The sequence below is a fragment of the Egretta garzetta genome, unplaced genomic scaffold (assembly GCF_000687185.1).
Source record: "Egretta garzetta isolate BGI_Z169 unplaced genomic scaffold, ASM68718v1 scaffold354, whole genome shotgun sequence".
In the NCBI taxonomy this organism is placed as follows: Eukaryota; Metazoa; Chordata; class Aves; order Pelecaniformes; family Ardeidae; genus Egretta; species Egretta garzetta.
Window position 1 is genome coordinate 1,672,518 of NW_009259593.1, and position 15,628 is coordinate 1,688,145.

At 38.3% G+C, this 15,628-nt stretch overlaps 1 long non-coding RNA gene across 2 annotated transcripts in view; it reads left to right on the forward strand.

Annotated features, from left to right (window-relative positions):
* The window catches only part of LOC118452208, a 22,120-nt gene extending 7,347 nt beyond the window's left edge, over positions 1–14,773 (forward strand). Inside the window, exons 2-3 of one of the 2 annotated variants that reach the window (XR_004841896.1) lie at positions 1,991–2,119; positions 14,521–14,773. This is a non-coding gene — a long non-coding RNA (uncharacterized LOC118452208). Of the gene's footprint in view, positions 1–1,990; positions 2,120–3,387; positions 3,568–14,520 lie in introns of those variants that run through there. The other variant, XR_004841895.1, reaches the window with a different exon arrangement.
* The last annotated feature ends 855 nt before the right edge of the window (positions 14,774–15,628 follow it).

The window sequence follows — 15,628 nt, forward strand, 5'->3', positions numbered from 1 at the left end:
TAACACCAGAGCAAAGCGTGCTGCTTGATGCAGGGCCAAAACCCCTCACCTGCTGCTACATGTGTATGCTGCTATGAAACCTGCCGTGGGCGAAGTGGCAGAATAAGAAGGGCAGCGTAAAAAGAGCGACAAAGGAAACAACTTTTTCTCCATTTCATGGTGTATAGTACAGATTTTGATCATCATCAGACTCTCCTGTAGGCTTTTGCCTGATGCAAAGTCACTGGGCCTTGGCTCTAGCCAGCTTAAAACCAACATGAAGCAGGAAATGGCAAAGTAAGAGATTTTTGTAATACTTGGAGCTGTTGGCAATGAAGAGCCTTACCATTAAGAGCTAATGCAATGGAAGTGCCCACATGTCATAACCTTTACCCGTTCCTCCCCCTTGTAATAGGTGTGCAGAGACTTCACCTGTAGCCTTTTCTCATCTGAATGCTTAAGTTGAATTGAAGGTCTTGATTCTAAAATAAATTGTCACTGGTTTGCCATGTACATATCTCCCTTGGTTTGAGCCGGATTTCTGCAGATCTGTGTTACTGTAAGGAGCATCTAGTTTAAAAATATCATGCTGAGAAAAAAAATGCTGGCCCTGATCTCAAACTGTGGTATTGATCTCTGTGTGCCTCAGGGGAATCGGGAACAATACGTGTATAACGTGTACCTGAGTTGAGCTAATTGCACAATGTAGTCTTAATCATCTAAATGTTCTTGTGACTATTACTAAGCACTTGCTTCAGTAGAAGCTGGTGGAAACCTGCCTATAATGCAAAAGATTTTTTTTTATTATCTGCTTGTTATTTTTTATATGTGATGCCTTTATTTTCTGTCCTTCTATGTAGAAATGATAAATAAGAGCCTTTTCCTGTCTTTTTATGCATAGTTAGGAGAATAATCATGCTACTGAGGCTGTTCCTAATGGTTCCCAGTGGAGTTCTTCCAAGTTTTCAGATTGGTTATATTTCATATTTTCATATTTTTAGTGACCCTTGGTGCAAGAAGAAGACATATACTAATGAAATCTGCTGAGGCAAACTTACAAAGCATTTTCTACTCGGGGAAAAATCAGAATATAATATGGAAAGAATTAGAAAGCTTTAAAAGTTAGGATGAAGTTCAGTAGTACAAAGTACAAGGTCATTTAAAAATTCACATCAAACATTTCTACCACAGATTACAGATCTATCATAGGAAGTGACAGGAGAAGGAAGAAGATGTAGAGATGTGGTGGATGATTAAAGTGTAACTGTGCAATGTGTCTGTTAAAGAGGTCAGTGGGATACTGGGACACGAGTTTTTCAGTAGATACAGGAAATATTAATTTTATTATGCAAAGCCACTACATGCCCATGCAAGTAGACGGTACCTCCTACATCACTGAATATGCAAATGTTTTTCTCAGTTTGCCAAACTCAGCTTTCAGAACAGTTCAGTGAGTGGGTCTCTGTGGGTAATCTCAGGGGTCAGATGGTAATCTGGGTTGTCACAAGGTTCTATGGAATGCTTGTTCAGTTACGTAAACAACTAATCTGCCATGAACAGTGCCGTCGAGAGCAAGTGCGCTGATTTCAGTTACTGAAACATAGGTCCCTATACATTTAGCAAAGGGTGTTAACGTGAATAAAAATACAGATTATGACTGAAAGCTCATTCAGAGGAAACGGAAAATTGCAGAAGGGTTTTTGCTTTTCTCCAGCCAGGGATATAAATTAGTTTAATGATATTGGTGTGGGCTTATCTGTGGAAGGGAGGTGAAAAAGGGTGAAGTTTGCAGTGCTTATATAAATGGGCGCATATAATTTTATCCCATGTTATTGGAGCCTGTATTCTTGTCTGCGGTAACTCTGTGTGTCTCACTGAGATATGAATTATTAGCATTAAATACTAATTGTACTAGATACCAGGAGGCCTGGTACTGGCGTTCCATTCATGTTAGCTCTCTTTCCTTTGCATACTGCTACTGTCTCTTTCATTTTTCTTTCTTTTCAAATAGGTTTAGTTACTGCAGTTATGCTGAACAGTGACAAATTGTGTCGTGGCATTGTGATGAAGACAAATACTTTCTGAGGAGAGAAGAAATCCGAAGTTTTCACTTGCGTACTGAAGTCTGAAGAGGCAACAGGTAATACGTTATAAAAGAGTCTAGTTTCCAAAGTATCTTTCACCGAGGCACATCACTAAGTCTGTATTATGGCCGTTCTGTGCAAAAAGTCAATGGCTTTCTTAAAATAAGACTGATACACTGGGAAGCTGCCTTGCTTTGTGAAATGGATGTAAGAGAAATGTTAGTAATTGATCATGAACCCATTTTTTATGAGGTTTATGTAGGGTAAGGAGAAGGGTTGCTACTGTTGCAAGGGTCTCTCAAGAAGTAGATGGTATGAGCTCTGTCATATTTCCAAAGGAATATATTACTACCTGTCCTGAAAATTAAGAGTATAAAGAGGTGCCAAAGGAGCAGGTGAAATGTTGGCAGGCAGCTTACAGTGCAGAGTGAAAGCAGCATAGGGATAAAGTTCTCAGTACCACTGATCCCAAATATATAGGTCCCCTTGCCATTGTTAGCTTATGTGGGGCACCTTCATGCCCCCCATATGAAATCTTAAAAATACAGCACTACTTTCTTTAGTATCAAGAATAGCATGAAAAGAACAGCATGAACACAGTGTAGCAGGACTAGCAATAATTTATTCCTTATCTAAATTTCACATAAATAATACTTTGGAGCAAAAAAGTTGTCTTGTATTCTGTCTAGGCTCACTTTAGCCAGTGTTTTGCCGGACACAGCAAGTATGTGCAAGGATGTTGGTTGGTAGGAAAACCTGGGGATTCTAAAATGCTGCTTTATATTTTCAGAATTTCACTCTGAGGACACTGTAAGCAGAGAAGCTTTTAAAAGTGTGAAGAGGGTGATGCTGTTTGGTTCTTTAACAGCATCATAAACCTCATTGAAATGTTTTTCTCGGGTTTGTCCTTGTGGGAAATTGACCATGGTGGCACACTGGAATACCTCCCCAAAGAAAGCTACAGCTCCTAGCGGTCACATTAGTGCTATCTTTGACAGCCACCCTGGGAACAGCTCTGACACTCAGCCGATTGGTACAGGTTGACTTCTGTCCACAAGGCCGGGTCCACGAGATAAAAACTCTCTGATATAAGAGGAAATCAGTTCAGCTAACAGTGTGGACTCATTTGGTAATAGAAGTGACTTTAGTCTGGAGTGATGAATAAATTAGTTATTAAAAAAAACAAGATCGCTGGCATAAAGTTAACTTGTGATACTTGGGAGATGAGCCATTTTTTGCTATATTTTTTTCTGGTTGCTTCCTCTGTGTGTTCTTATGGCAAATTTCTTATTTACTGACTTTTTCCTTAATCTCCTTTTATCAGCTGGACTGACATACTTCTCCCTAACATCTTGTGAAGAATGACCTGCTTATTGTTCCCAGAGAAGCAAGACTCTTCAGCTGACTTTCCTCTTCTGGTCTGGGGTCTCGCTCTCTGCTTTCAATTCTTGGAAAGGGTGCTTCCAGGAAAGTGCATTTCACTTGCTCTCAGCTTTGCTTTTTCTTACACGGATCAATGATATTGCTGTAGTGTATGATTCCCTCTTTCTATGTTACTCTCCTCTAGGTTTCCAATCATATCCCCTTCCTTTCCTAGTACTGCCTATAGCAATGCGTAGGTCACAGAAATATTAGTACAGGCCTAAGCCCATGGGCTTCCCAGAGTGGTTCATATTCAGATATTTGGTTCATACAGCAGTGAAGATCCATGAGTGACATTTTCTAAGGAAGGGACTTGCCTGTTACTAGACAAACAGCAGTTAAGACGGAAAAAAATGTAGTCTGAAGGGGACAGAAGATGTGCTGGGAAATTGGAATAAAACCATGGAACCTGTAGAACATACTTGACCAGATTTCTTAGAAAAATAAGAAAATGTGATTTGTCCAGTCAAAAACTGCCTATGGCATCAAACTGACTAAAATGGACTGGAAAATAAAGCAATATATTGCACAGAAGCATGTCCTGGCAAGCTCTTGAAGGGCAGGAAAAGAACTCAACAGAAGTGAAAGGAAATTAATTCTGATTATGTTGTTAAAATGGGGTCACCCTGATTCCACAACAGGGTTTTAAAAATACAATAAATCAGAAAATAATAGGAGACAGATGAGGACTGACAAATCATAGGATTCCAGGTATCTGATCTGAAGCAGATCTTGGGGAAATGGAAGTGATGGGAATGGGTTGGTGCTCAGCAGCGTATCCCAGGATTACAAGTGACTGCTGTACTTTATGGATCTTTATCTTTATCGAGCAAAGTTTCAGCACAGTTTGTGCACTCTTTTCGTGGGCGTCTGACAGACCACAGAGTCTGCTGTTGGGGATGGGCTGTTGTATCAATCGTTACCCCGGTCCAAAGCAGGCTGACGGTAGCTGGGCGCAGAGCTGCACATGCAGCATCGCCCAGGGCAGAGATGTCACTGCAAGCGTTAAAAGGCGGACTCCTCTCACAGTAGTGCGTGGTGGCTCCACTCAGAGTTTGCTGATGTTAGCATAGCTGGGTTTGAACATTAGTTGTGCAAACCTAGAATTAATCTGTTAGGAGAGTTTAGTTCCCAGTTGTTACTTGTTATACTAATTTTTACTTATTTATTTATAGAAATGGATGAACTCTTGTCTGTATACTGACTTTATTCTCTGGTACAAAGTTTAGCAGCAGTGTGATAGTTATAGTACTATGTCCAAATTTACTTTCCCGAATACAGGATAAAAAGACAAATGTAATGTTATCAGATAGAGTTAAAAACTAGTTTTTAGCTTTACATAAAATGTAGTGAATTCAAGATCACTGAATCACATTTTCAAGGCAGTTCTGGACTGGCTTTTTTTTCAATATGCTGCTGCTTAGCAGAAGAGGCTATAAATCGGTTTATGGATGTTTATGAGCTCTCCCCTATGATCCATGTAATAAATATGTAGTAAATAGGATTGAGCAGCAGTGGGGGTTTTTCCAGGGTTTTTGCATGTACTTTTTGCATGTTTGTTCAATAAAAATGCAGGAAATAACAAAGGGTGAATTTGCTTGCACCTACTGAAATTTGTGCATGATACAATTTATTTTGCTGTGTTTAGGATCCTGTATTTCTATGAATATATTAATTTATTACATCTGAGGGGTGGACAGCTGGATTTGGATTATCTGGAGTTTAATATTTGGAAAAGCTGACTGTGGTCTTTGTTTTCATGTACATCTTTGTGTAACCTTGGAGAATGTTCTTTTTCTTTCTCTTGTTTTCTTTTTTCTTTTTTTTTAAAGTGGTTTTTTTTTTTGCCCTGAAATAAAAATAAAGGACCTCAGTAGTTCTGAGGACTTAGACCTCCATCTCCCTGTACTTTAATTTCCTAGGAGAACTTCTGCTGGAAAAGTATGATCTGGTATAAATTCATTCACTCAAGAGCACTTGAGCCTTTAAGATGCTTCTTGGGGTTTTTTTGCTTTCAGTTAATGCTGATTAATAATTGATCGCTCTATCTACCATGACTTCCCTTTACAGGAGAAAAAAAGTGATTTGACATATTGCTTTTTAAAAAAGCTTAAATTAATGAACACAGTAAAAGTAGGCACACTGGTAAGCAGCATCCTGACCTAAAGAAGCAATTAAAAATAAATCACCCATCTCCAAGAAAGATAAAAATAATATTCAGTAAGAGTTTTTTCCGCAGCTTGAAAGCGAAAATAAATTTCTTAAAGCAAAATGAATGTTACAAGCACTCATTTTTGTGGAAGGAAAAAAGAGCCTAAAAATACTTAATGCACTGAAAAACCAAGAGCAAAGGCTGAAATAGCATAATCCTTTCCTCTTCAGAATATGGAAACGGGAAGGGACAGAGTGGGGAAATAGACCTTTAAATATTGAAATGCATTATCTTAAAGGAATTGCTCTGAAACAGCACATTGGTAATATTAATGCTGGCAGGAGAGTGTGTCTGTGGGAGCATAGAATGAAAATTATCTGAATAAATCGCGGAGATCACTTGTCCACATAAAGTACCCATCAGATTTACACAGAAGTATGTGTGCAGAAGTATGGAAGTGATACGGTTGTCCTCATGCCCTTCAGAACAGTGACCTACCTCAATTCTCATGAATGTCTGAGCTGAAATCCATATTCCCTTCCTATTGTAAGCGCTGTGTGATCATGCTGCATGATTTTAGGGCCTGACCCAGCTCTCACTGAAGTCTGCTTTTTACTTTAGTAGCGGGTGAATTGGGCCAGCCATAGTTACTTATGATCTATTTCAGTTATTAGTGATGTCCTTTCAGTTTGTAAAATGATTTGGCACTGTAGTGGAGCCTATAAATACCAGATTGCATTGCCATGGCAATGGGAGAATAATTTTTTTTTTTTTTTTTTTTAATGCCTAAAAGAATGGGGTCAGCCTCAGAGCCACAACTAGCTTGGAAATGAAGTGGCACCTGAGCTGGTCAGGGAACAGACTGCTTATTAAAAGCACTAGAGGATGGAGTTCAAGGCAGTAGGTCAAGGCTGAAATACTGGCACTGTTGAGCTCATTGAGTTGTATATTGACTTCATTGGAGGCAGGATTTCACTTGAGATTTCCCTGAATAAGGGAAGTTCTTTGAACAGTTGACATGCGTCCACCCTCTTGTCATATCTCCCTCATTCTTTTCACTCCTCCTCGCATTTCAATATTACAAATTGTTGGATAATTTATCAGTTCTTTTTGAAGCATGAGAAAACTTGGCAGGGAGTACAAAGTTGAAAGTAACTCATTCTACAACAGTTTCAGATCTGTGCTAATCATTAATTTTGAGTAAAGGTGATTTTCTTTTCAAACGGCTTCTCAGAAGGCTTCTCTCCATGTAACTAATAGGACTTCATGGGCATGGCAGGCCTCCCGGGAGTTCTGTGGCAAAAGAGCAGCGGCGCTGCAACTTGTAGAGTCATCCAGGGGAATCCAATGACTCTACAACCACTTGTGTAGTAACTTTGTTGCTTTGTTTGTCTGATTGCAAGATCACCTGTGAAGCTGTCACAGAATCTGAGGTATTTACTTGATCTCACAGGCCCCATCCCTTGCAAAGGAAATCTGACAATTAGCAGAGAACAATCTATGAGTTAAGGTCCCGTTCCATGTAGATGTGCTTGACCTCCTAGAGAATTACAGATTGGAGTTTAGTCAAAGGCAACTGTCAGTTACATTTTCTCAATATTCATACTGAAGATTTTATTTTAAGTGGTTCACAAAATGCTTTTTACATTTTTAAATTGCTTCATGAGTATGGATCAATCAGCAAAATATAGCAGTAATGAGTTCCTTTTAATAGCAAAGAGCTTACTAATTACCATGCTGATTATATAAACCAAGTTTTTAGCCAACAAAAAAGCTCCTGCAGGCACTGTCCTTCCACCTGCTGGGGGGCGGGCAATTCTAATTAAAAAATAAGAGGAAATAATTTTTTTTTTTGTAGCCTGTTTCAAATCCTAGGAAAAAAGTGTGCTCGCTCATTTTCTATATGCGACATCATCTGAAATTAGGAGTTGCTTCCACAGGTCTTTGAAAAGACTACCACCACCAAAATTTAAAAAATAGCTTATCACAAACACTGTCTTTTTTTCTAGTCAAAAGGAAGGTCTTCCAGGTGTGAGGTTTAATCTGGGGCCTGCCAGTGAAGAGGTATTTGCCATTGATTTCATTTTGGCCAGGATATATTTTCTGATTTCTTTCACTACACCAGGCCCTGTTTGGCAGCAGGGTGATGGATGCTGTGCATTGATACCCAGCAGGGAGTCTCTGGCTGTCTGCAGACATATTATCAGTGGACTCTGGGGAGCTGTTCTTGGCTGAGTTTGTCAGCAGAAGATCCCCACACTCTCACATAAGGTGAGTTCTCTTGTAGGCAACATTAGCTATGCTAAAATGAAACTTCAGATGAACATTTGAAAAATGCCCTGGGTTCTTAGCTTTTGCAAAGCCAGGGGATGGCCTGTTGGTTATGGTATTAGGCTGGAATTTGAGAAACCCATGGGCTTGCAGGGCAGCTTGGGCAAATTGCTTTGCCTCTGTGCCTTATCTGAAATGTGCCTTGTTAATACATGAAAAATCATGACGTGCTTCCTTAGAGACTGGGGCTAAAGAAGGTAATTAGGTAGACTTTAGGCAGAAAGGAGCAAAGGAATGCAAGTCTGAAAGCTTTTCTTATTTTTGTTCTGTATTCTCTCTCTTTCCTTATTTTTCAAAGGAAAAATGAATTCTGGCAGATGCATAAACCCTTTTCCCTTTAGACAATTCAGAGGAAGAGAGAGGGAACAGTGGAGTATCCCTTGGGACTACTTCCCGATCTAGTCCTAGTGAGTGCATGCCATTCATGACACTAATGCAACCTTATTGCTTCCTAAAATAATTAATTCCTGTTGGATTTATGGCTATCACACAGATTAAATTGTTGGTGCTGCAGAAATAGTAGTTATCAAAAAGCTCATTTTTCACAATTTATCTAAGGAATTTCTAATGTAGTTTGACCTTTATTCTGAATCAAGATGCTCCTTTTTTTTGTTGTGAGTCAACTGAGAAAGGTTCATAACACATAGTTCAGTATCTATAAGCAAGGATGTTGGAGCTGATGCTGAACACTTAACAATAAGAATGGTTGAAAATCCCAATTTTATCTAGAATAATTGCAGATGACAATGCTACTGAATATTCAGTGTCTCATTTTAAATGTGTATGTGTGCTCAGCCTTGCTTCTTGTAGATAACTCTATTTATAAGAGATTCAAACGTGTACTCATGTTTCAAGCAGAGGCCAGGATGCATCTTCTTGCCTCTAAAATTACCGCATTGATACCAGAAACATATGTGTGAAACAATGCAGATTGCTTTTTTCCACAGTCGATTTTGTTTTGTTCTGTGGGTAAAGAAAGAAATGAACTTTTCAGTCCTAGAAAACCAGTATTTTTTGTAAGTGGTACAATACTTTAAAATGTAAATGAGAATCCTCTGCCTTCCTTTTTTCTCTGTGGGAAAACAGATTATTACCTTTTCTCCTGGAATACTGACATTCAAAAAAATCTTGATTTTTAATAGGTAAAGAAAAAAATTGAAAAATGGGATAAAATTGTTTATTTGAATGTCAGGCACAGAATATTAATGTTTTTGCACGGAGAAAAATGTAAGAATTGTATTATTGTACCTTTTATTTAATTTATTCTGCCTGCAGGTACTGATTTAATTAATTTTCATTGATTTAAGGAATGTATTTGAGCTGAAATAGTACGCTTAAAGGCATCAGCAAGTGATGTGATAGGACTGTACCTGTAGTTCAGAATGAAAAGATAAAAGGAAAAGAAACTGTTATTCCTAAGGAGAATTAAAAAGGAGGGGAGGAAAGCCCTTTTTAATAATGGTTCATTTTCTTCCTTTTTAGTACAAAGTGATAAAAGGAAATAAATTCATGTTCCAAGCCTCAGACATAGTGTAAGGTCATTTATGGGGATGTTATCTTCATGGGAGAAGAAAAGTTTGTCAGAAGTTGTTAATGTTGAAAGTATGGAAAGTGGATTAAAATATCACAAGGAAAAAACAGATTGTCAAGATGACAGAATAAATCTGTATACCTATTTTCCAATTTTCATCTCAACATGAAAACACAGCATGATACTAAGTTTCAGTGAAAAGAAACAGAATATATCGGTCAGCAGCTTGGTAGGAGGGGAGTCATATTTTTATAAAGCAGGTATTGGGTCTGATAAAACAGAAGCACATTCCTAAATTAGTGGTTGTGTTCTCTGTTGCAAGAACTGTTCTCGGACAATGTCAAATTTTTATTCAGGCTGTACGATAAGTCCTGGAAAACCTCTTTTCCAAATACATGTCACTATACAGATTTCTGTTCATTGGGGATTTCAGGTAAGTTTTGAGAAAGGCCATCGTACTATTTCTGTTGGATAATGAGTTTATTGAACTATAAGGGCTAGCAAGCAGCATATGAAAGGGAGGTGGCTGTATAAACAAACTGTCCCAATTTATGGTATAATTTGAAGAGCAGTGTATGAAGGAGATAACAGGTTCAGTCACAATTTTCTATATGCATACAGTGAAAGGGATGAGACATCCGAGGATTAGTGAGAGCACAATTAGAGAATGAGATGTGAACAAGGGCCAGACTGGGTGTGCAGAGTGAATGCTACTGAAGCACATGTCTAGGTGTATCGGCAGGGCTGATGATGAGAGGGAATGTGTATAGGTATCTGTCTTGATTTTGAGATAGAATACCTTGCTTGAGGAACTGACGACAAGAAAGGTAGAGCTCCGTAATAGCATTGTCAGAAGTGCTGGTAGGAATGGAACAGCATTTTTACTGGAGTATATTTGTCAATCATTTCATACAGAAGGGGGTTTGAACCTTCACCTCTGGATGATATTTTAATTATCCCTCTAATTAAGGGCAGTTTGACTCTCCATTTCAGATTAATTATAAAAATGTAGCTTGAATTTTCCACTGCAGCTTTCTTGCTCCTTGCAGTCACTGCAGATGTCCTACCATTTGACTTGTGCATCGTTTCACTGTCCAGTTAGGAGAAAATTATGTTTTTTCTCAACCAAAAGGGAGAGTATCTTAGGCATTGGTCCAGTTTACCAAGTATTGCCATGAGATGCATGAGCCTGCCAATGTCGATTTTGGAAATTGTCTCCTGAAAAGCATGAAGTTTTGAGGCATGCTTAAAAAAAATGGGGAAAAAAAAAGTATGTTTTCACTGAAAAATATACATTTTTGTGTTTGTAGCATGACAACTTCATTATTATGAACAAATTAGGACAATTTCTTGTGATATTTTCTGGGTAACTGCATTTTCCCTATAGCTTTGGGAATATACTTCTCAGCAAATCTATCCAAAATCATGGCACAGTACTTCAGTTATGCAATAATATAAATCCATTCAAGAAGCTGTCGTGGCTTGAAGCATGGCTTGCTTTTTACCTACCTGTTGCAATTCCATTTGATTTGCTTTCTTTGCCTTCCATCCCTCCTCATAAGCCATTTCCCTATTTCATTGAGGAAAGAAATGAGAAATGTAAAATTTGAGAGAAAGGAATATTAATGGATGTATATGACAGTTGAAATGCATTTGAATTACTGTTTTTTATCTCTTGTCACTAGTAGTGCTTAATACCAAATTCTCCAGAGCCATATGATTAATACTGTTTTCGTTTTCATTCCTGTGAGAGAGCAGTACTTTCCTCTACAGAGTTTTCCTTCTTTTTATTTGCATAATTGTCTGCTTTGAATGTAACCATAACAGAAAAACCTGTTAAAGGCATCATCTCTCCATTCGTGCATGGCCCCTACTGCATATATTCAGCATCATTAGGATTTTTTTTCTTTTTTTTTTTTAGATTTGCAGCAGTCTTTTGAAATAGTTTTTTTTTGGATGAAATACAGTGGGGTAAAAAAATAACTACACCTTCCCTCTTTTTCCAGGTGTCCTGTTTTGTTCTTTTTGCTTTTTTGGTTGCTTTGGGGGGGGGGGGGGGGTTTCCCTAATTAGTTTATTTTACTCACTACACTCTATTACTTGGCTTAGGTAATTTGGGGTGGAGGGAGTTGGTTAGCCAGAGATGTATTTTGTTAACATCTACTGTGTAAATTCTGTTAAGTGGTCTGTGTCAGCAAGTCCATTTGTTTAAAAGGGCCTATTTTACACTTATTTTTCTGTATGGTGAGTCTGAGTTTTGGATAATGTAAAGAAAGCTAGATTCTCAGTGGTTTTTTGTGGTATGTTTTGATGCATCATGCTTCTGTGTATGGAGAAAAGGAAGTGTAATTTGGATTTTATCAGTTGTGAGGTTTGGTTATATTTTCAACAGCTGTGGGGGTGTAAAACACTTGGGCTAGAAGTACATTTATTGATCTCCAAGTAAATAATAAAATGTGATCATTTTCGATCCACCCTAAGAACTATGTGCTGAATGCATCGTTCTTCTCCTTTCATGAGTTCAGGAATTGCTTTAAGGAAAATGAACTTTTTTTTTTAACCAAATATTGGGAAGGAAATAAGCACTACAGTTCTACCAGCTTGAAAATCGTGGGGATACATTTATTCAGAAGAGGTTTCCTCTTGTGCTCACTGGTACTGATGGGACCTTTGTGGTCTGCGCTATGACAAGTTCTATGTCAACTTCAGTGATACCATTTGGCACTGAGCTGCTACGCTAATGGAGCCTATAGTAGTTCCTTAGGCACACTGAAAGACTTTAGTGAATCAGACTGGTTTAGTTCTGTATTTCACTTCCAGAACATTTTCTCTGTGTTTCCCACAGGGAACATCCTTAGCTGAATAGTGGAAACTTTCTAGAGCTTATGAATAATCCCAGGTTTTTGTTATGCTTTATAATAACTTGCTGTTTATTTCTTTCTGATATCACAAATGTTTGCAGAAACCCACTTTGACAGATAATAACTGATTTAAATAGTCAACATCAAATACAAAAGGTTTATGAATACTAAGCAAAACATCTTGACAAAAGGTGAGCAGACTTTGTGAGGGTGAGATAGTCTGCATGTTTCAATGTCTCTTTTAGTGGAATCACATCTTTACTTTCAATTTCCTCTTTAATGTAACATACATTCTGTAAATATTGTTGCTACTGACAAGAACATCAATTCATGTTATTCATAAAGGGACTTTCAGTATTTGAGCAATGAATAGCAAGCAGGAGGAACAATTGCTTGCATTTTTATTTCTTAATATACATCCCTCTGCTAAAAAAAGGAAGCAGAGTCAATTTACGCTTATCAAGCAGATACTGCTTTTGGGAAAAGGGCTGATTTTTAGTGGAAACCCATATGCAAGTGAAGGGAGGTAAATCTGTTAAAGTATATTTATTTTCTTTATGTATTAGAAATTGTTTGCCAAATAAAAGTGATTGGGGGACTGAGATATTTTTGTAAGAGGTAAGAAATGAGTGGTTGTGAAGGAATCATTTTAACAGACACTGTACTGAATAGTTTTGCTCAGAGTAATTGATGTAAGAGATGTGGATGTGGATGTTCCTCTGGACAAAAATCTAGTTACGTTTAGTCACTGTAAGTAAAGCAATACTGAGTATGATTGTATGGCAGTATCCAGTAAGTGTACTTTGCGTTCAGTCTTAGTCCTTACACTGCACTCATCCATGTGCTTTACTTCACTGATGTAAATTGGACCATGTGCATACTTCAAATCGAGTGGGTGCACGAGTGTTTGCTGAACTGGAGCCTTATTCAGTGTAGTCATCAAGTGAGTAAATAGCAATTTCAGTAAAACTTGGGGGCTACAGTGGAGTGGCGCTGACACTGTTAAACAGCTGCAAATCCAAAAAGAAGAATTTGGGATGTGGGTAGAAAGTAGCAGAATGACATCATCTTGGAGTACTCTTAGTCAGTGTGGGAGGAGCCTTATGGAAAGAAGATGCAGAGTACAAACGTGTATTTCCTATTTCCAAATCCAGGGTCACCCTGCCCTGCCATTCTGTTTGCCTAGGTCCAGCCAGAGCCGCATCTCTCAGAAATGGAAAATGCTTTCCTAAAAGGACAGTGCATAAATGCTAAGGAAAAGCTATTAAAATCTTTAGCATGTGGAGTAAGCTTATGATCTCAGGGGTGGAATAGAAGAGTCACTGAATACTTCCCACTTTCTGATCATTACCAATTGCAGGTGCTTGTCACGTCTGAGGGTTTAAGTTAAAATCAGGAAAAAAATTGAGTCATTCTGACAGTGCAACTTGGCAAATTGCCAGTGAAGTCTAAGCAAGAGTTACAGCTGCATTGAACAGCTTAGTGTGGCGTTATCTTCTGACTTTTTCAGCTGGAGAAATTGCTTTGCCATGGAAAGCAGAGACCAGCAAACCAGAAATCTCTACGAGTCATGTGTATACACCAAGAGACACTGGGAGGGGAGCAATGGGCCATGAAGAAAGCCCTGCTCCTGCCTTGGTAGCCCTGGAATATGGGGAAAACCATCTTTTGTTTCTGGTCTTTTTGCTTCTTCATTTTCTTTCTTTCTTTTTTTAAGCTCTGTTCCTTTTCCAACACCGAGAAATGCCTTCCCTGAAAGGGACAAAATTTGCATTCATTTCTGCATTTATCACTCTGTGTGCACACATGTGCATGTAATTTTCATGCAGAAAGTGGAAGGAAGAAGTGGTGTTCTACTTTAAAATTCTGTTTAATCCGGTACATATTATTTGAAGAAGAATAGCCAGCAGTATTGACAATGATGCATAAATACTCTGTAGCATGACTGCAGCAGTGACATTGTAGTTCTGCTGTTCCCTCTTGTTGCTTTAAAAGACTGGTAGCAGAGATGGAGTGGGAGCAGGTCCCTCCTTTATGAAATGCTCTCTACCAGCCAATATTGCTTTTTTAATATATGTGCAAATCCCTAATGATTATTTTACTCTACTGTTCTTTAAATAACAAAAAATATTCAGCCCTGTATTTTGCTACTTACAACAGCTGTCAAAATGGATTTCCTACTTGTTTGGAGTGTGCGTCAGGAAAAATTTCAGTTTCCTTAATGATGCTTGGGTTTACTCTGCTCATCAAAGGGGCAGTCCAAGTGTGATTAGATCTACTCATTAGATCTTCACAATGAAGTGTATCCCAGCATTTCCACTACAATGTGCTTCTCACCGTGTCTTTTGTGAAACACACACCAAATGGTGAACAACATGCAGAAGGGAAAACAAGCATCTGCTTCCTGGAAACAAACATCCCTGAAATGTAAGTATGACTTCTTTTAAGATGAGATGTTACAGACTGGAGGGGACAAACAATATTAACTGGGCATTTTCCTTTTTCTTTTCTATTCAACTCTGTTGTAAAAATAACTTTTTTCAGTGTTATGGATGCATACAGATGAAAGGACCTTTTCAAAATAAGTACACAAGAGTTCTGCTTAATGATATTCAATGAAGCCACGGGGCACTTTGAGAGCTGCAGTCAGGAGGACATACAGTGCATCATTTTTATTGGGGGTTTGTATCACTGACAAGAAAAGTTATTCTTCCTCTCTTATTTTTGTGTGAGTGTATGAGGCTGCTGGTCATGGGCAGTTTTAAGTCCTTCTAAATATGCATTTCCTTTAATTCATTAAGAGACTTTCGTGTTCCAACATATCCATTACAATGACAAACTGACACTGTAAAATTAAAAAGCCTGCAATTACTCACTTGGTTTGTATTTTAATCAAAGCTATTGTAATATGACTCTAGGGAACCATAAATGGCAAAACAAAGGGTTTGGGATTTATGTGGGACCTCTGTATACAGAATGTCTAAGTGGAAGGAGCTAGGGAAGAACAAAAATTCTGGATTTCTTCCCTACATCCAGGAAGGATCGTTTCAAGTGTTGTTTGAGCAGAGCCTGAAACAAGTCTCTGGCCAACTTGGGATCAGAGATCTCCAGACAAACACGACTTCTCTCTTTATTTTGGCTTTTGGTCACTGAGAACATCCAGTGAAACCTTCTTGGGCCCATACATTATTTTTACGAATCATCCTTCCATGAAAGACCTTAAGGAAGTGGAGCAATATAGAAAACATTTCTGCATGCATTGTGGTTG